Below are 22,196 nucleotides of genomic sequence, written 5' to 3' on the forward strand. Positions count from 1 at the left end.
CCGCTCTGAGCGCCTGTCATGGGCAGCCCACTCTGACATCTCTCCACTTAGTGCATGTATAGGTCCTGTTTGTGCATGTGTGTGTTCGGACCTGTGTGTAATTGACAAACAGAGTGAAAAAATTGAATTTCCCCTTGGGGATTAATAAAGTATATATAAAAAAAAAAAAAAAAAAAAAATTAACTGCAGTTAAACTGTCTAACTAGGCAGTGCTGATCAAATATCAATCAAGTTTCTGTTACTGCATTGCCTGTTTCTGGCCTCAAGTGTTTTTTTAGAAACATATTTTAGTGTACTGTTTAGCTGTTAAATGAGAGTTATTGATCTGGCCGCCCAACACATTCTCACTCTGACCTCATCACATATCAGTGTTTGGTCATGGACTTTCTATGTCCGGATATAACGTGCAAGATACCCTGGGTGCATTGGTTGTTGACATTCTGGGATGCCGTGTCAGGTTCTGCCTGTCACATGCATTGCCTTCTTTCAAAATACACTTCTGTTTTCACAGGAAATATTCCATTTACATACAGTAGACTCTTTCAAAATAAACCCACAACGTTGATACAAAACCGAAAATGTACTCCCCTGACGCACATAGTTGGGTTAAGCCATCAAAAGCATGTGGTTAGGTTTAGGAAAAAGGAACAGGGTTTGGCTTTGTAAACTTATGGGACGCGAACATTACTCTCCCGGGTGTAAGTCGGTGTTTGTTGGACCCATCCACCACCCCTCCCACCTGCCCCACTCGGACTTTTGTTGTCTTAACTTTCGTTCTTGTCCCGCTGTGTTTCCCCCTGATGCCGCTGAGCCCTGTTAAACTATAAGGGCAACTGGCCATGTATCATGCCGATGTGAAAGGATGGCCTTGTTTGTTGGTGTCTGATGCCGCAAGTCACTTCCCAAGTGCTGGATTTTGGTGACTTCGCAGTGAGACCAGTTTGGGCCACAATGATGGATGCATTTTACAGCTGAACAGTACACTAAAATGTTTCTGAAAACTTTTGAGACAAGAAATGGGCAATGCAGTAACAGACACTTGATTTAAATGTGATCAGCCTAGTTTGACAGTTTGACCGCAGTTCGTGAGAAGTGATTGATACGGTGTATTTTTTAGCAAACAGTTGCCTATTTACAAATCCAGCAGACGCAGACATTAGCATTTATTTAGAGTTGTGTTTCTTTAGAATTTCCTATCTCTGATTTGGTATTCGTTAGCCCTTTTGACACAGAGATTGCACTTTAGGGCGCTACAAAGTCCCTTACGGCATCATGATGCTCCAGTGCGTGATTGTAGACAGCATGCCGGCATCCCAGAAATAAAAGAAGCGTGATGGGCATGACGTTTAACACAATGGCGTTAGCCTCTAGTCGGCAGTGCTTTCTAAACAATAACAGTGGCATTACATGGCAATAATCATCATTTACTGTCTCTGTTATAAGGAGAATAATCTTATCTTCTGCTGGAAAGGTGAGGAGCTCCCTCACCACATTGTTTTCTTCATTTGCAGACTTTCGGCCGCTGTTGTCTTCTTTGAGTTAGCTGCTAACTGCTGCTAGCTGCTTTTTGGTTGCATGCATAGCACATCGTCAAAACCTCACACCTGTTCCGCCTATGGTCCTATCCTGCTGGCTGTCCTTTTTACACAGTTACTGTTACTACTACTACTACTGTTACTACCTCCGTTGCAAGCTTAAAGACAAGACAGCTCTGTCCTCCCATGCCCCAATCATACCTGCTCTACAGAACGGCAAGGCAGCATAACCGCGCTATATTCCTATCTTGAACAAGCAGTGTAAAAGGGGCCAGTAACTCTACAGGGAAATATGTGACTCTTTAGCTGCCAGATGCTTCTCGCTGTTCACCATCTAGTCGCCAACTTTGTCTTTGTGTCGTTAAATACTGGGTAGGTTGGGCACAGTGGGTTTATCAGAGATTTTTGCTAAAAATAGCTGCTTACTGTGTCTGAAAACAATGCTGATGAGCGTGGTGGGAGTGAAGTGAAACAGGTGTCTATGAAAAAAAAATTGCTGAGAGCTGAAAGATGTTAAAAAGCTACATAGAGCTGAGGGGAACTGCAAAGTCAAGTGGAAATTCTCTGTTGGTTTGCAAGCAAAATCTGTCACAGTACATGTAGTCATTTAATCTATTGTGAATTTTAAAACTATTTTTCAGACCAGCTTTACTTTGGGTATGTTTGCAGGTGAGAATGCTGCAATTTAAACTCAAGTACGTCTAGATAAATAATGTCTGAAAATGCAGTTCACTGTTTTCTTCCAAGCTCAATGTGGAGAGATTTGTTAGAAGTGAGAATCCCCAGTCAACGACAGGAAATGACCTTATAACACAAGGGCTTATGGGTATAAGGAGACGGATGTTGAGGTCTGAAAGTCAGCAGCTCTATTACACTTGGAAACATGAGCAGACAAAAATGAAGCCTTCATTTACAAACCAACATGACACCACAGAAAGCCGATTGGAACAAATATCACAGACATGTCAGGTATAAGAAAAGGACTCTTTGTTTCCAGAACTACTTCTTGACGGTTTACAGAGTACAAACAAACAAATTCCTTAATTAACCCAATTTAAAAATCCAATAAAACTTTTTTCTTACTTATCAAATGCAAGAAAACTAAATTGTTTGGTGGATGTGATCCTAAATGAACACTGTTAGCGGCTGTTAGCGACAAGAAAGTAAATCCGTTGACAAGACAGCAAGCAATTACTATTTCCTTTTATTTCTCTTAACTGTAACGCTTTGATACAATACTGAAAAGCCACGTGTTCAATCCCCATAAAGAGTCTCCTTTTTCCTGTTGAAGTGAGCATGGCACTGAACCAGCTTATACATTGTTAATTGTTCTAACATCTCCAAAATCTGTGTGTGTGTGTATGTGTTTAACAGTTTTAAATAACAGGCCACACACAATCATCAATAATCATGATAAAACCTAGCCAGCTTTGCTTTTTTGAAAAATCTCCGTGTCAACTGTGTCATGAAAGTTCACTCACCTATTACATTTCTGTTTATTTATACAGTTTATTTACGGTTCAGTCGCCAAGTTTGCATTTCCATTTTAAGCCTGTATATTTATACACAGTCTTGGGAAAGTTGCTGTAGGTGCAACGCTAACCAAATACTTCCGCCCGTCACCTCAGCTGTAAATGAGCTGTGGACGGAGACACTAAATTCAACTGTGCGTGTTCAGGAACACACTGCAACCTGAAACTCTGATCGTTGTCACCAACCCTCAGCCCGGTGAAATGGGTTTAACAGCATCACTGTGAAGACTGACCCACTGGTGTCACTCACACACAAACACAACTCAACATTCATAATCCACTAACAGATGAAAACAAGACACAAGCATGAAATATAACATATTAACAAACATATATATTATATGTGCAGCTACAGCAGCCAATACACAGATGCCGTCACACACACGAACACTATGAGACATCTGAGAGTCTAAAACGAGACGGTCAGTCAGACAAGTCATAACATGCATGAGCACTGTCCAGATGAAATCCTGCTTCCATCTACGTGACTCACACACAATAAAACACAAAGGAATGGGCTCAGTTAGCCAAAGGTGCTGTGTCTAATTTTGTAGGAAAAAAAAAGGTTTGAAATACTTTGGCGATTAGAGCTTCACAAGAAAATAAACTTGACATGAACCCAGAAGCATTGAGAACAAAACCAGTTATTGTTCCCTTTACTGGATCTGGGATGCAGTGTGAGGAATCAAATCAGCAAAGCAAGTCTGTTATAAAAATATTACCACATTTATTTGGTACATTCGATAGTGCAACTAAGTTGAGAGCAGTTTGAGATTTTGATTTACTTGCATGTTTCTACTGTAATACTACTTAACTAAAGACGCTGCACAATCACATATTAAAAAAAACAAACAACATCTATAAAAACAATTATAGATGTAAGCAGCAATCTGATTGGTCCAACATGGATTCCTAACACATCAAAAGGATAGTTCAGATTTTCTGAAGTGGGGCTGTATGAGGTACTTATCCACAGTCAGTGTTTTACCTACAGCTGGCACGACCCCAGTTTGGAGAAGCAGCAGGAGTGCCACTTTGGTAGCTCAGCAATGTACTGCTGTGGACGGGGACAGAAACAAAACATATTTTAACCACCTAAAAAATCCCTCCCATAAAATTCTAGAACTGTTAAAATGTACACTATATTGAGCGTATTTTCACCACTTCACCTTTCTATCAGACAACCTCTTTTGACTGAAAGCTGTTTACAGCGTCAGTGCTCCAGTCCATGCTTCAGTCCATAATAGTCCATTTAGTAAGTAAAGTAAAGTAAGTTAAGTAAAGTAAAGTAAAGTAAGTAAAGTCAAGTAAGTAAAGTAAGTAAAGTAAAGTCAAGTAAGTAAAGAAAGTAAAGTAAAGTAAGTTAAGTAAAGTAAATAAGGTGAAGTAAAGTAAGTTAAGTAAAGTAAGCAAAGTGAAGTACAGTAAGTAAAGTGAAGTCAAGTAAGTAAAGTAAGTAAAGTAAAGTAAAGTAAGTAAAAATAAGTAAAGTAAGTAAAGTCAGTAAAGTGAAGTAAAGTAAGTAAAGTGAAGTCAAGTAAGTAAAGTAAAGAAGGTAAAGTAAGTTAAGTAAAGTAAGTGAAATGAGTAAAGTAAGTAAAGTGAAGTCAAGTAAGTAAAGTAAGTAAAGTAAGTAAAGTAAAGAAAGTAAAGTAAGTTAAGTAAAGTAAGTGAAATAAGTAAAGTAAGTAAAGTGAAGTCAAGTAAGTAAAGTAAGTAAAGTAAAGAAAGTAAAGTAAGTAAAGTAAAGAAAGTAAAGTAAGTAAAGTAAAGTAAGTAAAGTGAAGTAAAGTAAAGTAAGTAAAGTGAAGTAAGTAGAGTAAAGAAAGTAAAGTAAGTAAAGTAAGTGAAGTAAAGTAAGTAAAGCGAAGTAAGTAAAGTGAAGTAAAGTAAGTAAAGTGAAGTCAAGTAAGTAAAGCAAAGTAAGTAAGTAAAATGAAGTAAAGAAAGTAAAGTAAGTTAAGTAAAGTAAGTGAAGTAAAGTAAGTAAAGTAAAGTAAAGAAAGTAAAGTTAGTAAAGTAAGTAAAGTAAGTAAAGTGAAGTCAAGTAAGTAAAGTAAAGAAGGTAAAGTAAGTTAAGTAAAGTAAGTGAAATAAGTAAAGTAAGTAAAGTGAAGTCAAGTAAGTAAAGTAAGTAAAGTAAAGAAAGTAAAGTAAGTAAAGTAAAGAAAGTAAAGTAAGTAAAGTAAAGTAAGTAAAGTGAAGTAAAGTAAAGTAAGTAAAGTGAAGTAAGTAGAGTAAAGAAAGTAAAGTAAGTAAAGTAAGTGAAGTAAAGTAAGTAAAGTGAAGTAAGTAAAGTGAAGTAAAGTAAGTAAAGTGAAGTCAAGTAAGTAAAGTAAGTAAAGTAAAGAAAGTAAAGTAAGTAAAGTAAAGAAAGTAAAGTAAGTAAAGTAAAGTAAGTAAAAGGAAGTAAAGTAAAGTAAGTAAAGTGAAGTAAGTAGAGTAAAGAAAGTAAAGTAAGTAAAGTAAGTGAAGTAAAGTAAGTAAAGCGAAGTAAGTAAAGTGAAGTAAAGTAAGTAAAGTGAAGTCAAGTAAGTAAAGCAAAGTAAGTAAGTAAAATGAAGTAAAGAAAGTAAAGTAAGTTAAGTAAAGTAAGTGAAGTAAAGTAAGTAAAGTGAAGTCAAGTAAGTAAAGTAAAGTCAAGTAAGTAAAGAAAGTAAAGTAAAGTAAGTGAAGTGAAGTAAGTAAAATAAGTAAAGTGAAGTAAGTAAAGTGAAGTCAAGTAAGTAAAGTAAAGAAAGTAAAGTAAGTAAAGTAAAGTAAGTGAAGTAAAGTGAGAAAAAAGTCATGTAAAGTAAGTTAAGTAAAGTCAGCAAAGTGAAGTAAGTAAAGTGAAGTAAAGTAAGTAAAGTGAAGTCAAGTAAGTAAAGTAAAGTAAGTAAAGTGAAGTAAAGAAAGTAAAGTAAGTAAAGTAAAGTAAGGTAAGTAAAGTGAAGTAAGTAAGGTAAAGTAAGTAAATTAAAGTAAGTAAAGTCAAGTAAGTAAAGTAAAGAAAGTAAAGTAAGTAAAGTAAGGTAAGTAAAGTAAAGTGAGAAAAAAGTCATGTAAAGTAAGTTAAGTAAAGTCAGCAAAGTGAAGTAAGTAAAGTGAAGTAAAGTAAGTAAAGTGAAGTCAAGTAAGTAAAGTAAAGTCAAGTAAAGAAAGTAAAGTGAAGTCAAGTAAGTAAAGTAAAGTGAAGTAAAGTAAGTAAAGTAAAGTAAGTAAAGTGAAGTAAAGTAAGTAAAGTAAAGTACAGTGAAGTAAAGAAAGTAAAGTAAATTAAGTAAAGTCAGTAAAGTGAAGTAAAGTGAAGTAAAGTAAGTAAATTAAAGTAAGTAAAGAAAGTAAAGTAAAGTAAAGTAAAGTAAGTTAAGTAAAGTAAGTAAAGTCAAGTAATTAAAGAGAGTAAAGTAAGTAAAGTCAAGTAAGTAAAGTAAAGAAAGTAACATCAGTAAAGTAAGTAACGTAAAGTCAAGTAAAGTAAATAAATTAAAGTAAGTAAAGTAAAGTCAAGGAAGTAAAGTAAAGAAAGTAAAGTAAGTAAAGTCAAGTCAGTAAAGTAAAGAAAGTAAAGTAAAGTAAGTTAAAGGTAGGATCTGGAGGATTTTCAAACAAAAACAAAATATAGACATATACAAATGAAATCCTGCTTAATCATCACCTATGGGCTTCTACTCATGTGTGGTGGTGACTCTTTTTGCGGAGCTCCTGCCCTTTAACTGTATTTTGATGTTTTTGTGAGCTCGGACCGCTTCTGGGCGGAGATTTCCCCAGCCAATGAGAGAGCGCAGTTGCCGTGCCCGAGCTTGTCCGAGCGTGCACCAGCGCAAGCCTTGCCTGAACCTCTTCTGTGAAGCCTTCTTCCGTACCTCTGGGCTCCGTACACCCGGGAGAGTTGAGCCTGATAGGAGGGGCCGAATTTGACTGTGTGTTTACAAACAGTAACTGGAAAATCCTCCAGACCCTACCTTTAAGTAAAGTCAGTAAAGTAAGTAACGTAAAGTGAAGTAAAGTAAGTAAAGTAAGTAACATAAAGTGAAGTAAAGTAAGTAAAGTAAGTAACGTAAAGTGAAGTAAAGTAAGTAAAGTAAGTAACGTAAAGTGAAGTAAAGTAAGTAAAGTAAAGTAAGTTAAGTAAAGTAAGTAAAGTGAAGTAAAAAGTAAAGTAAAGTAAGTTAAGTAAAGTAAGTAAAGTGAAGTAAAGTAAGTAAAGTGAAGTAAAGTAAGTAAATTAAAGTAAGTAAAGTAAAGTCAAGTAAGTAAAGTTAAAAAAGTAAAGTAAGTAAAGTCAAGTAAGTAAAGTAAAGTGAAGTAAGTAAATTAAAGTAAGTAAAGTGTTGGAGCTGTATATCCATTCCATGGATACCATTACAGTAAAAAAATAAATAAATGTACAATCAGTTGCCAGTTTGTTAGGTACACCTGCAAAATCTTAGCATAAATAAATCAACACCTTTTTGAATACACTCTGAACATTATAACCCTCTTGAAGTCAGGGTTTATTGCAGGATTGTTGCATTAGATTGCTTTACTTTTAGCATTTGTCAGTGCCATACTAAATGATGCAAATGGCATGATATTGTTAAGGTCTGATTATAGGTCGCTAAAGCTGGAATTATAAAAAGGGTTAACAGACATCGCACTGTAGATGCATATGAGAAGGTCCACCATGTTTCTTGACCAAATATTAGAATACTCATATAGTTTGCATCTTTATATCAGTTATTCGTGGTGATACAGAGCGAGGGGTTGTGCTGAGCAGAAGGTTTGCAGTGGAAATATCTTGCTGTAGATAATTGTTAAGAGATCTGTGGGAACAGGAGGTGCTGTGACAAACTAGGGAATGTACCTTTAAGGGAATATGTTAATATCTGATCATTGAACCTCCATTTTTCATCTACTGTATGTGGCCACTATCAGTGGCCTCAACTCCCTAAACAAGGCCAGCTGTGTTGTGGGATCCTCACCATTAAAGAGCTGCTTTGTGTTCAGTGTGTTTGTGTATCTGGATGTGTGTGTTTGTGTTAGTGCACTTACAAGGCTGAGAAAGAGGAACAGATTTTGACAGGAGTGCGAGAAAACAAACACGACAACCCCGATCGTCCACACTCGTGTTTGATCTGCTGCTCTGCAGTGACACACTAAAGTGGGATTTTCTCATGGGAAGAAATCAATACACCAGAATGATGAGTTGGCCACTGACGCCACGTGAATCAAACAGGGAGAAGGTTTCATTGTGTGAATTTAATCAGTATTTCAGTGGACTAAACCCTAACAATCTGATAAATAATTTACAAAAGGAGTTCTTCAGGGTTTTTTCTCGCATCAGATCAATGTGTTTCAATCAATGGGTTCAACTTTTTGTATTTAAGAACTATAACTGGAAAGTTCAATTGGTCGATCCACCTATTTTACGGATAAAGGTCAGTTTAGTTGTTACAGGGAGTGCGACTCAGCCTGTGAAAACAGCTGTGTAATGTCCTCTCTGACTCTGGATTGAAAATAAAATGATAGACGAAAGAAAATAAGCTTTAGTATATTTGGAAGAAAACCTGCATTATAAACTAATGTAATGGAGTTTGAATATGAGGTCATAACAAACTAGTCCATACCCATTGGTAGCTTTGTCACCTTCTACCTATGCCAATCCTCAATGCCTATGTGCATGACTGACTGACAGAATGACACACTGACAGTTTCTGTGATTATGTACAGCATACCATACCATGACTTAGTCATACCAAAAATTAGAAAACAACAACATTGGTCCACAGGGGGAGCCACAGCGATCGGTCGCATTTTAGCCATTTTAAAGCATTTTTCTGTTGTTACAGCGCCACCCAGTTGCCAATTAGAGTTAAATTTCTCCAGTCACCTTGAGGCGTCCTGTTCTACATATCTACCAAGTTTAGTAAAAATCGATATGGCGGTTATGCCTAGATAAGAAATTAGGTCTCTAGCGCCCCCATTTTGTTTGATGGGGTCAATAATGGAGGGGTCCCCTCAGANCATTCAACGTTTGCAATTTCAATCGGTTGCTATAGCGCCCCCCTTTGGCCAATTGATGTAATATTGCTTCATTCGCATCCTCCCATGACCCTCTACCACTGTGCCAAATTTCACATGGATTGACCAAGTCAGTGAGGAGAAAAACGTGGAACAGACACACACACAGAGTTTTCGTCATTATATAGTGAGATAGAAATTGAATATTGTTTAAATAGTCTGAGAATCACAAAGAAGTCTCATAGTTGGGTGGGGCTGTGCTGTGGAAACATGAGTCTCCTCCATCCACTCCATCCATAAAGGGTCCAAAAACTGGTACTTAACTGTCGATGGACACTCAAGACACTCAACAGCATTTCCATACAAGAACACTAATAGCACGGTACAGACAGACTGAGTGTGGCTCCTGCAGCGTGAGCACCAGAGGAGGGCTGTAGACGAGTACGAAGTGGGAGTGTTTCAGTCTGAGTGTTTATGTGATTCACACAGCCGGGACTGGGGAAGGCTTGACCCCTTCACAGACCTCCCCAACACAACGGAAATGACTTCTGTCTATGAAAGACCTTCACTTCTCTCCGTCAGAACCTCCCGTACTCCTCCACTTGTTGCTCTACGGGAATGTAAATAAGACAGGAAAACAAAGATGGAGAAAACAGAGGGAGTGTTAATCTTTGTGTACTGTGCTTGTGCATGCTTGTTCGTGTTCATGTGTTTGCATGCAAGGCTGTCGGCATGCACTTGTATGCTGCACATAGCTGCTCACACAGTGTGTTTTATAACGCTGCAGACACTGGCAGAGTTGATTTAATGAGGGCTGGTGCGCAGACTGTGTTTCAGGGAGAAATTGTAGCGACGGAGAGGAAAACATGAAATAACACACAGGAATTCAGGCCTGGAGTTACTCTCCCCAGGGGAGGCAGTCAGACTCGCTGTTTGGTCCCGAGCCAGGAACACTGAAGGAAGACGAGAGCAGCGTCCATGTCTTTTTTTACTCCTGTTTCTCTGTGTTGTTAACTGCTCTTTGTGTCTGCTTCCCTCTGCGTTTACTGAAACTCTTGACAGTGTATCTTCCTTATTCTCCATATCCCTGTGTCATCTTTCCTCTGTGTGTGTGTGGTGTGTGGCTGTGACAGGGTACAGGTGGCAACTTCATCATCAGTGGAGCAAAGTTCTATTAATATACCAGCGTCTGAGAGGAGCACACACACACACACACACACACACACACACACACACACACACACACACACACACACACACCAGGCCCTAGAGGGCACAGACAGGGTAGTAATGTCTCTCTCTAAGTGTGTGTGCATGTGTGTGTGTGTGTGTGTGTGCAGTCTAGAAGTGACAGTCCTCCAGCAATACTACCTAAGTGGTGTCTCAGGTCATTACAAAGCAGTCAGGGCATTTAATTTATCTTGCAAGTACTCATAATGGGATTTACTCTCAATTTTAAACTTCATCGTACTTTTGCATTCCTTCTGTGTCCCCTTCCAAATCTTATGTAATTCCCTCTGATTATTTCAGTCATGAAACCTGAAATGAACTACATTTAAATCGATCTCTTATCCAAAGTGCTTTTCATTTTTCCCCCTTTTTACCCACGCTCACACACTGATAGCAGTGACGCTAACATCTAAGGTGCTGGCCTGACAATTAGGGGTGTGATGATACGTCAGTCTGGATTGATATATTGATTCAATGATCAACTATCTACGGAAGCATATTGCATTCACTTGACAAATAAAAAAAGCCCTGTTTTTCTGAGTATTTTTTTCTGTTTTTCAGAGTAATTTATTTATTTTTCTGTTTTTCTAAATAATTTTTTCCCTGTTTTTTTGTGGTAATTTTTCCCTGTTTTTCTGAGTAATATTTTCTGTTTTTCTGGGTATTTTTTTTCTGTTTTTCGTGGTAATTTTTTTTCCTGAACGAGGAGACTAGATACTTCAAAATCTCGCAAGAAGCTCCCACCTGACACCTGCAAGTGACCCCTGCATCCATGGTGACTCCTGCTCATGGATGTATTTTGCATCCGTGCTCCTGCTCCTAGACAATTTCAGCTATGGGATCAATAAGGGTAAGGCACGTAATTAGTTACACACAGGGTGTGATAATCTAGCTATGTTTTCGACTGCATCCTTCTAGTGTAGGCCTATCGCGCAATGTAACAGGTTAGGTTAGTAACAGGTTGTAACAACATTAGCTGACAAATTTGTGATGAGTAACAATGTCCAGCATGATGGAAAAAAACTGTTAGCTTAACGTTACCTGACAACTGAAATCATGCCCATACATGTTTGTCAGCTAACGTTGTTACAACCTGTTACTAACCTAACCTGTTACCCCTCGTTCAGGAAAACAAATTACCATGAAAAACAGAAAAAAAAATCCACAAAAAACAGAAAATATTACTCAGAAAAACAGGGCTTTTTTTTAATTTGTCAAGTGAATGCAATACGCTTCCGTATCCGTACAATATGCTTCCGTAACTATCTAATATTATCAATGCAAAGTAAAAACTGTATTTTGAAATGGCACATCTGTGTCACCATTTCTGTCCCAGCACACCTAGCACTCGGTCAACAATGGCAAACAGGCAAGAAAAAGACAATTAAGTTTTTAACTGACACCATCTCATATTGATCGCTGGCCCCTGAATTAAATCAAATGAAAAATGCTAAATTATTGTGAGAGAATGAAAGGATAATCTTGATAAATACTAGTAGCACACAGTATTAGAAACACAGAAAAATATAGTCAGAGTACGGCAGCTTGGATGTGGTTAGATGTTAATAAAATAATATGTCCTAGTTTGGGAACATGCAGAAACAGTTTTACTAGTAACACGCAACATCTGTGAATTATCTTTTTTTTCTTTTCTTACTGTGCTGCAAAGGACAAAAGTCTGGACATTAGTTTAATACAGTGCTGTGGTTTTCATTCTAAAAAATGTATGCAAATAGAAAGGCCATTAAAATCACTGTGGAAACTGACATTCAGCTTTATCACTAATTACAAGTGCAAATTGCTTCAGGTTTAAGGCTGCCAGCTCTTTCCCTAGAGTTTCTTTTTCTTGCCACCTTCACAGCGAGAACAGATTTCACCCTGAGCTGACGATTGCTGACGTTCAGGCCTGCATCCTAAATTGAGGGAAAGACTTCTTATTTGCCACCCGACTGCTCAGTATGTTCTTATCTCTGACTGACAGAGAGGAGTGATGCTTTGAGAGAAGAAAGGGGAGGAGGAGCAGGAAAGAAAGAGGCAGCAGGAGTGAAGAGGGGAGGGAGAAAACAAGGTGATGGAAACAAGGAAAACGAGGGTGGGAACAATGTGGAGGCACACGGGGAGATGAAACAAGGAGGAAAGCGAGGAGGAAAGTAGAGAAAGATGAGAAGGCATTGAAAGGAAAAAAGGTAACAAGAACAAGAGGGTGAGATTTAATGATTGGGAAGAAGGGAGGAATAAAAACAATAGGGGGGGAGGGGGGGTGACAGAGGGAGGTGGGAGGGAGATGACACAGTCATGGGAACCCATGTTCGGTCCACGCTCCAGACTCTGCAGTTGTTGGCCTCATCAGTGTTGTTATTTTGTTTTCACATGGCCTTCAACCTCGCCGTGTGGACCGCAAACAGATGTTAATGACGTTCTTCACCAGAGTTTCTCCTCAGAGTCATCAGCGCTGCTAATGAGCTGTGGTGAGACGATCTGTGGGGATGGACGCCATCGCAGCAGTAACACAAGCTGGGAGAAAACTGCAGCTATTAGTTACAAAAACGGGCACAAATACTATAGTATAGTACACTGAACAAAAATATAAACGCAACACTTTTGTTTTTGCTCCCATTTTTCATGAGCTGAACTCAAAGATCTAAAACATTTTCTATACACACAAAAGACCATTTCCCTCAAATATTGTTCACAAATCTGTCTAAATCTGTGTTAGTGAGCACTTCTCCTTTGCCAAGATAATCCATCCCACCTCACAGGTGTGGCATATCAAGATGCTGATTAGACAGCATGAATATTGCACAGGTGTGCCTTAGGCTGGCCACAATAAAAGGCCACTCTGAAATGTTCAGTTTTATCACACAGCACAATGCCACAGATGTCGCAAGTTTTGAAGGAAGAGTGCAATTGGCATGCTGACTGCAGGAATGTCCACCAGAGCTGTTGCCCGTGAATTGAAACCTCAGGTTTCCTACCATTCTGGAACCTTTTTTCTACTCAGGCAACAGTATGATGTCATATGTGGGATTTATACTTCTGCCTCGAATCAAAGCCACACCTATGGCGTAGGTTCTGCGTCTACGTAGTGCCTGACGTGCACCTCCCCAGAAATGTAACAATGCGTCGCAGCGATGCAGACCCCCTGTTTATTTTGGTTAGCTGAAACAGTTTCCCTCAGTGGAAACAGAGCTTTCATTTACTTTAATTTCACAGACAAGAAACAATAAATTGTGAAGAAAATAAAGCCTCCACAAAAATGGCATTTTAACTCTGTGTGTGATTTGTCCTGACTTCATGTGGGTAGAGGAAATCCCCGCTTGTTGCTAGGCTAATTTATACAATGTAAAATGCCTTAGGCTTGTGCTAATAACGTTAGCATAAGTCAGTTGTTTTGTCGGTGAATGTTACCTTTGTTAAATGTTGCTGTTGTCCCTGGCTTCATATAAGTAGCGGAAAAGTCTGCTAGCCACTAGGCTAATCTATACAATGTAAAATGCCTTAGGCTTGTGCTAATAACGTTAGCATAAGTCAGTTGTTTTGTCGGTGAATGTTACCTTTGTTAAATGTTGCTGTTGTCCCTGGCTTCATATAAGTAGTGGAAAAGTCTGCTAGCCACTAGGCTAATCTATACAATGTAAAATGCCATAGCCTTGTGCTAATAACATTAGAATGTTGTATTTGTCTGGAAAGTGTGGAAATGCTTTGTCTGTGAATGCTATGAGTTATAGTGAAGCTAATTTCTGTACTTGTGTTTGAAATTGCTGTTACGCCATATAATGTGTGTTTTGAATCAACAGAACTTTACAGCACTTCACAAAAACCCCGCCTACTAGTGTTTTGGTGATATAATCGCAGAGTGACACAGACGCACAACCGCACAAGTATAAATGATCACAGCAGTACAAGCCACATGCCTAGCCTTCGGCATTGTGTGTTACAGTGTAGGCTCTGCATAGAGCTGATGCACAAGTGTAAATCCTGCTGTAGTGTGCTGGATGTCTTTATATGGTTATCTGCTGCAGGCACATTACATGCTAATGTAATGGAAATATGTAATTATGATTGCCAGTAATTTCTCACGATTTTGGGTCATATTTCTACTGGAACATGTCTAGTTGTGTTTAGAAGCTTTGATTGGTGACTTTTCACAGTAAAAAGTGCTGACCAATCAGAGCAGGCAGGGTTTTTTGCGAGGGGGTCTTAAAGAGACAGGCACTAAAACTGAGTGTCTCAGACAGCGGGTGAATACAGGTGTTCTAGCAAAGACTGTACGAGGAAAATAAAGTGTTTTTGACCATTAAAGCCTGTAAACATGTTCTAGCGGACCCCTCAATACATGTATCAATCTCAAAATGAGCATAATAGGTCCGCTTTAAAAGCCTTGCACTTATATACTGACATGTTTAATTTATAACTGTGCTCAAACCATCAGTGTTTCAAAGTTTGTAAAATAAAGATCCAGATTTCAAAATAAAAGTGTTGCATAAGTAGCCAAATTTATAGTCTTATGTTTAAGGGTTATGAGACTTTACTGTAGCTGAGGGTGACCCACTTAAAAAAATGTCCCACACACAGGGGCCAAAGCACCCATGGAGATACATAAGTGATAGATGTAATAATTGCTGTGATGAACACAAAGCTCATTCTCACCTAATATTTTAATATTTTTCAGCATCTATAGCGGAGCAGCTTCGACAGCTGTGTTTGTTTTTAGAGACAGAGAGGATGTTTCACTGAAAGCTGAAGTGAAGAAGCCATGTGTGCCATTATGTATGCTTGTTTGATTCTGTGTAACATACGTCGACTTGTGACATGTTTGTGTGTGTTTTTGTTTTGCGTCTGTGTGCGTGCGTCGAGGGAGCGGACCACTGCAGCGTGAGGCCTCCAGCAGCCGGGGCTGTTGGTGGTTCTCACAGCCCACAGAGTGACTCTCTGACAGGGATCGTGAGAACCTGAGTGGCAGGGGTCCTTGTGGTTAAGAGCAGGAATTCTGATAAAATGTTAAAGAGAAAAGAAAAAAGAAAAAACAGCAGTGTTGATGACGCTAACAGCATAACACAGTGAGAGGGAGGCTTTAGATGAGACTATTTTTGGATCAAGAAAAAAAAATCCATGCTGCTACAAACCATTGGAGCATCAACTCTGACCATTATAATCACACTTTGAAAAGTTTTTAACTATGAAGACTTGAAAGTAAAAACAAATACTGACCCAGACTGGAGCCAGCAGGACGTCTGTGTGTCTCTCTTTTCCCACACCTGTCTTCTTTCTCTCAACTCTCCACTCTCTTTCTCTCTGCTCATCAAACGACACTGTCTCCTCTCCCTCTTTCTCGCTCTGTCCTTCATCTCAGACTGCAGCTTCTCTCGTGTCACTGTGAGGCTGTGTGATTATTTATGGGCTGGTGAATGGAGAGAGATAGTATGAGACCCAGAGCTTGGCCTCTACCCTTCCACTGTCTGCTACCTCTAAATCACCACCAAGTCTGGCTTGCTTTCACATTAATGGTTTGTTCATGTGTATGTGTGTGTGTGTGTGTGTGTGTGTGTGTGTGTATGACTGGGACAGAACAAAACTTTGGACATGTGTTTGTTAAGTCTGCTGTTGTAACTTCAAATGTCTGCAGCTAGAATTGAAGCATTTGCTTTCAAAGTAACAGCACCAAGTTAACATAGATTTTCTCTTTGTTAATGTCATTTTTCCAAGGTTGCTGTATTTCTTTGTACAATATTGGAATATTGTCAACAGTTTTAGTGAATTTCAACCTCATGGCATTGAGTTTGTTAACAAATCTGCTGGTTTACAACACCTCAAGAGCTCATTTCACGTGTTGGCATTCTACAAATATTTCAAACAGACTGAATGGCTCTAAAAAATGATGATTCAAACAATCAAACCCAGTCATGTAAAGCTGTTTTTTTTGTCCACTTGGGGGCAGTAAAAACAACTGTAAACACAACAGTGAAAAAGAGTTGTGGTGGTGATAGAGTAGTGCAGTAACATGTCCTAAAATCTGATGATGAGTTAGCATTTTAGCGCTCCTGGTTCCCTTGTCTCAAAGTCAATAGGTTTTTGGTAAGATGCCTGAAATAAGGTCTGTGGTTCACACAAATTTAAGAGACATCCACGTTTTGCTTTGGGACAAAAAATACGCCAGTAAATACCCCACACATAAATTCCGAAGCCTTAACATGTATTAAAAATGGCTAAATCAGGCTACAGAACATCATCATGAAGAACGTGGCTTTAAAGCCTTGTTGTGGTGGCGACGTTGAGGTCATGCGAGTGTGGTGCAATTTAATTATAGCCTAACGTTAGCTTTGCACTTCTGGCGACTGCATTCATTCCTCAAAAATAATAAGTTCATTTGTGAAGGTTATCTTGCTGAACAATACATGTAAAAATAAACTTTTGTTTGCACTGAGATTACTTTCTTCAGTAATCCAAAATCCAATGGTAAAATTCTGTTCTGTGTTGACCTACAAGTAAATGTCATCCCTGCAGCACTCTGTCGTGTCAGTACTGTTTTTCCACATCAAGCAGACACATAGCAACATTAGCATTTATTTAGGGTCGTGTTTCTGACGGAGTCCAATATTCACTCTTCTTTCAGCTGCGTACCACCAACTCCTAAGGAACTCCTAAATGTGAGGCTCTCTAGCTGCTAAAGATGCTATTATGTTGGCAATGTTAGCTAGTCAATAACTTTGTCTTTTTGGTGCTTGACAGTTCTGTAAAGTGGGTTTTAACTGAAAACAGCTGCTGCTGTCACTGGAGCTAGGTTGATGAGAGTGATACTGAACCAAAACAATAAATAGGTTGGCTCTAAAAAAAAATGAAAATAAAAAACAAAATAAAACAAAAAAAAGAGCTTAAAGACGCTGAGCTCTGTGGAGCTGGGGGAAGTTCATAGTTGGGTGATTAATTATGATGGGTTTATCACTATTAGCAACTCCACTTTGTATATTAATTTCACCAGTATTGCTAAAGGGGCTCAATGCGAAATTCAGAGCGTATGTGTTGTTTGGACATGGTTCTCAACATGTTTTTGGCTGAGCAAGAGCAGACCCCAAAAAGTGTGCCAGGCTTTGAGGCCGATTTTCATAACGGCCAAACAGCGGAATCACAACTCCAGTGTCCGTCACATGATGCCATGGGGCCCAAAATTACTTTTTACTGTAGACTTACATTGGGAAAGAGACATGGATCAATTTGTTGAGTGTCACAACCCCCAGAAATAAAGCTTTCTTAGCTTTGTGTGCCAATGAGCAACTTTCATAGGAATGAAAGTTGTCCGACGCTGTACCCAGGCCCCTTAATACATCCATGAGCAGGTGGCTAACAACTAACAGTGTTAACGAATTAAACAGCACTATACAACAGGCAACAGTGCTGACAGAGCTAACAGCGTTAACCAGGGGGATACTGGAGGGTGGGCGCTACATTTCTGTTACAATGCCATCCTGACATTACCGCCATAAGCACCATATGAGCGCAGTGCAAAGCAGTGCGTATTTTTAGCTTTAAAGATACTTAATCACAGTGGTTGAGTGATGCAAAGCACATTTGCTTGACTGTTTCTGATTTTAGAGCAGCCGCAGAGTATTTAGAATAAATCTGTGTTCATCTCATCTGATTAGAAAAGTGTACTCAGCAGTAAAATTAGCTGCTCTAGTCTTAAGTTCACACAGAAACCTGCACTCTTTGAGCATTGTATAGTTACTGTAAAGCCTGCTGTTCTATGTTAAGGGTACATATAGGGATTTTGTGTGTGTGTGTGTGTGTGTGTGTGTGTGTGTGTGTGTGTGTGTGTGTGTGTGTGTGTGTGTGTGTGTGTGTGTCTTGTCGGTCTGTAGCCAAAACAGGACCAGCTGAAGTTTATGACCCTGCAGCGCTCTCTGTTTTGTCAGGGTGACAGAGGGGACAGCCGGTTTGCAGGGGGCAGTGGGGGGAGGATACATTACAGCAACACCTGGTCTGTGAGTATAACTGGAGAATATTGTGATGTGGATGGTACTAGAATTTTAGGTTGTTTTGCGAATTTAAATTTCAGTTTCAAACAAATTCTAGCTGAAGGCCAGGGTTCCTATAAAAGTAAGTGAATGAACACATGAGAATGATAGAAGAACATGGCGGTGCAACATAACAATCTCCATAAAGGAGGGCCAGCTCTTTTTGTAGCATCTGTATCTGAACGGCTCATTCTCAGGAAATGGAAACACGATTCTTATTTTCATTATGCAGTAAAGAAAACATACTTATTAAACTGTGCTCCATTACTGCCAGTATATCCTCCTAAATCCTTTACACTAGTGCTTTAAGTCATCTGACTTTTTATGACAACTCAAGCAACTGTTTTTTTTTCCTTTGTCTGGTGTCAGGTTTGCTTTCTGATTTCTTTCTCTCTTTAGAAATCTGTCTTTCATCTTGGATGATGAACTTCTGTCTCAGACCTCTCCTACAGACCTTTCATTCTCCTGCTCCAAATCAGTGAGAAAAGCCTTTGTTTTAAGATAAGAATATAACCTATCCCCGACCTGCCGTACAAACACACACACAGGCACACACGCACGCACGCCACACCCACACATATTACATACAATAAATAACAGGAATCCATCAAGTCAATCCCGTCTGAGAGCATCAAAGGAAGAGAAGAAGATGAGCAATTTCCTTTGTAGCGGTGTGTGTGTGTGTGTGTGTGTGTGTGTGTGTGTGTGTGTGTGTGTGTGGGCCTAGTATCACAGAGGCAGCAGACACGCAGCCAAACAAACTGTCTCGTGAGCACAGGCAGGAAGTTGAGGAGGAAATATATATACAGTATATATATATGTACATGTATGTCTGACAAAGGGAATGAACAATCATAAGTGCCTAACAACAAAATTGTGCTAAAACAAGGCACTTAACTCCCAAATGTGCATGTATCACTACATCATATAATATTTACTTCTCAGGTATGAGACTGGACTGTTTGCACAGTTGATAGTGCCAGCATTGATTTATGCAGCAGTGCCAACACTGAGGAGGATCTTTGACATTAGGAGGTAGTAAAGCAGTAAATAATGTGTGGACCCAGGGTTTGTGTCTTCAGCATCTGTATGATTTATGCAGACTGCAGTCAGCAGGAAAAGGGAGAGCAGGGCCTTTGACTTTGGGGATCCTCCCTTATCTGACAGAGGGAGAACAGATCATAGACAGCTGGAGATGAATGAGAGCTCATGGGAGAGGATGAGACTGATGGCAGAGAGGAGGGGACAGTGGCCAGGTCACTGGTCTCATTTTTTTTTTCTAAGTTAAGATTTAAAGGTGAGGAGAGGGTGACCCTGCTGTATGTGTGGGAATGCTCTGTTGTTCATTTATTTCCTGTTTCAAATGGTGCATTTGTTTAGTGACTAAATCTATAATCTGTGCTTTTGTTCTGAGGTCAGTCTGCTCAAACTGTCAGTTTAAAGGGACAGTTCACCCCAAAATCAAAAGTATGTATTTTCCCTCTTACCTGTAGTGCTATTTATCAGTCTATATCGTTTTGGTGTCAGTTGCCGAGTGTTGGAGATATCGACCAAATCAGTGCTGGCCCGTGGCACAGGCATAATAGGTGGATGCTAAGGGCAACATCATCCATAGGGGGCGCCACAAATGGGGAAGAAAAAGCAATCAAACGTCTATCTTTTACTGTTTTTTTTTTCAACACTATTACTACTATAATTTTGAAACATTACATAAGGCCACAACAACATCATTTTAATTTAATTTAATATACTTTATTAATCCCCGAGGGGAAATTCAATTTTTCACTCTGTTGTCAATTACACACAGGTCCAAATACACACATGCACAAACTGGACCTATACATGCACTGAGTGGAGAGATGTCAGAGTGGGCTGCCCATGACAGGCGCTCCGAGTGGTTGGGGGGTTTGGTGCCTTGCTCAGGGGCACCTCGGCAGTGCCCAGGAGGTGAACTGGCACCTCTCCAGCTACCAGTCCACGCTCCATATTTTGGTCCGGATGGGGACTTGAGCAGGCGACCCTCCGGTTCCCAACCCAAGTCCCTATGGACTGAGCTACTGCCGCCCCAAACATAACTACAAAGCAAAGCCTACTTAATAACAGAGAGGCCTTTTTTTCTTGGTACCTGCACACCCGGACCCCCTTCTGCAGCTTGTTACACTTTACCTGCTCTCTTGGGAAAATGGTTAGGTTATCCGAAGTCACATGGACCCCGAAACAGGTGTATTGTTATAATGTCAAAACGACGAAAGCTCTTCGGTGCCCACTCAACTACCACTATACCACTGAGAGGAGTGGCTGTGGATATAAAGAACATGAAAAAAACAGCCCAATAAATCTGTGTTTAAATCAGCAGGAGGAGAGCTAGTTATTGTTACCTCTGAGCAGCTAGTGGCCGCAACGAACAGCTCACGGATGTTGCATTGACTTACATTGTGAAGCGTTCAAGCTCTATTCAGTAAAAATGAGTATTGTGCGGAATTAAACATTAAATCATAAACATTCTCATGATATGTTCAAGGTAATCTTGTAAAATGTAGCTTTTGGTGAGAAATTTGTACAAAATACTACTACTACTGCATTAAAGACATGAACAAGTAAATGTATATCAAAAATATATCAAAAAAATTTGAGAACATGCACCAATAAAACAACAAAGTCACACTTTTATTGATTATGATGCAAAATACTGTAAACAATGCTGCAATACTACAAAAAAAATCCTACCAAAAAAAAATAAAATAAAAGTAAAACATTTTTCTTTGGTGACTAGGCTGCATTTTCACCATAGCCAGCAGCATGCCTTGTTCATGGCCAGGTGATCACAATACAGTGTACGCTCTTTAAAATTAATTTGTGTTAAGTGTTAAAGTAGTGCTTTTGATTTTGTTCAAATTTGGATCAGACTATGACTGGGAATTGAAAGCACCATACAGACTGATGATACTGTGTCACTGATACGTCATGATGAAGGCCTTTCTTAAGCAACACTGATGAGTTTTTTATAACAGTAAACACTAAAACGCTCTCATCCATAAAGAAGATAGTAAAGACAGGGTAAGGTAAAGACAGTAAAGGCATTTTTAGATCTGTGCCAGTAAGAATCTACACAGTATTAATATAAGGTCTTAATCCTGAACATTAAAACATTGTTGGGATGATGGATGTATCATTTTAAAACTCCGTCACAAAGATGACAACTTTCCCTGAGAATTCCTGAGGACTTTATGCAGTGCAGCTCACAGCTGTGTCCGATGATTATAGATTATATCTGATGTTAGACTGCCCTCTTCTGGAGTAACGATCAACTACAACCCCGTACAGAGGCTTGAATCAGCAGAGTAATGTGGACGCTGGTGGAATTATCTCCAGTGCTGAGCCACCTGAAGTATGAAACTAGTTTACTATTTTACTGGTTAAAGTCACTTCTTCACAATCTTGGCCAGTTCTTTTCTGCCACGACATTAAATTTCCAATACATAACACATAACAGATCTTATTACTCCTTCACTTCTATTGTGACATGAATGGTGACACGTTCATCACATTTCATGAGTGAGTTAAACTTAAAAAATGGAGGATAAAGTCAATATCAATAATAAATTTGAAGCTGTAGAGAGTCAGTCTTTATTCCAAATGATGTCCCTCGCTGCCACGTCATTGGGCGCAACTGGAACCATCAGGACTATGGAGCTACATTAGGGTCAAATGTTTTGTACTTGAAAAAATAAAATTTGAAACTGAAAATTCATGTGTTGATCTTGAATTTTGAAAAATACAACAATGTATTCAAAATAAAAATAAGTGTGTGAAACGTTTTTTCAGGTTAAATATAATTTTGGTAATTCTTTTGAATGAATAATTTATTTTCACTTTTCACTTCCATATATATTTTAACATTT

This window comes from Epinephelus moara, chromosome 5 (genome assembly GCF_006386435.1).
Source record: "Epinephelus moara isolate mb chromosome 5, YSFRI_EMoa_1.0, whole genome shotgun sequence".
NCBI classification, from domain to species: domain Eukaryota; kingdom Metazoa; phylum Chordata; class Actinopteri; order Perciformes; family Serranidae; genus Epinephelus; species Epinephelus moara.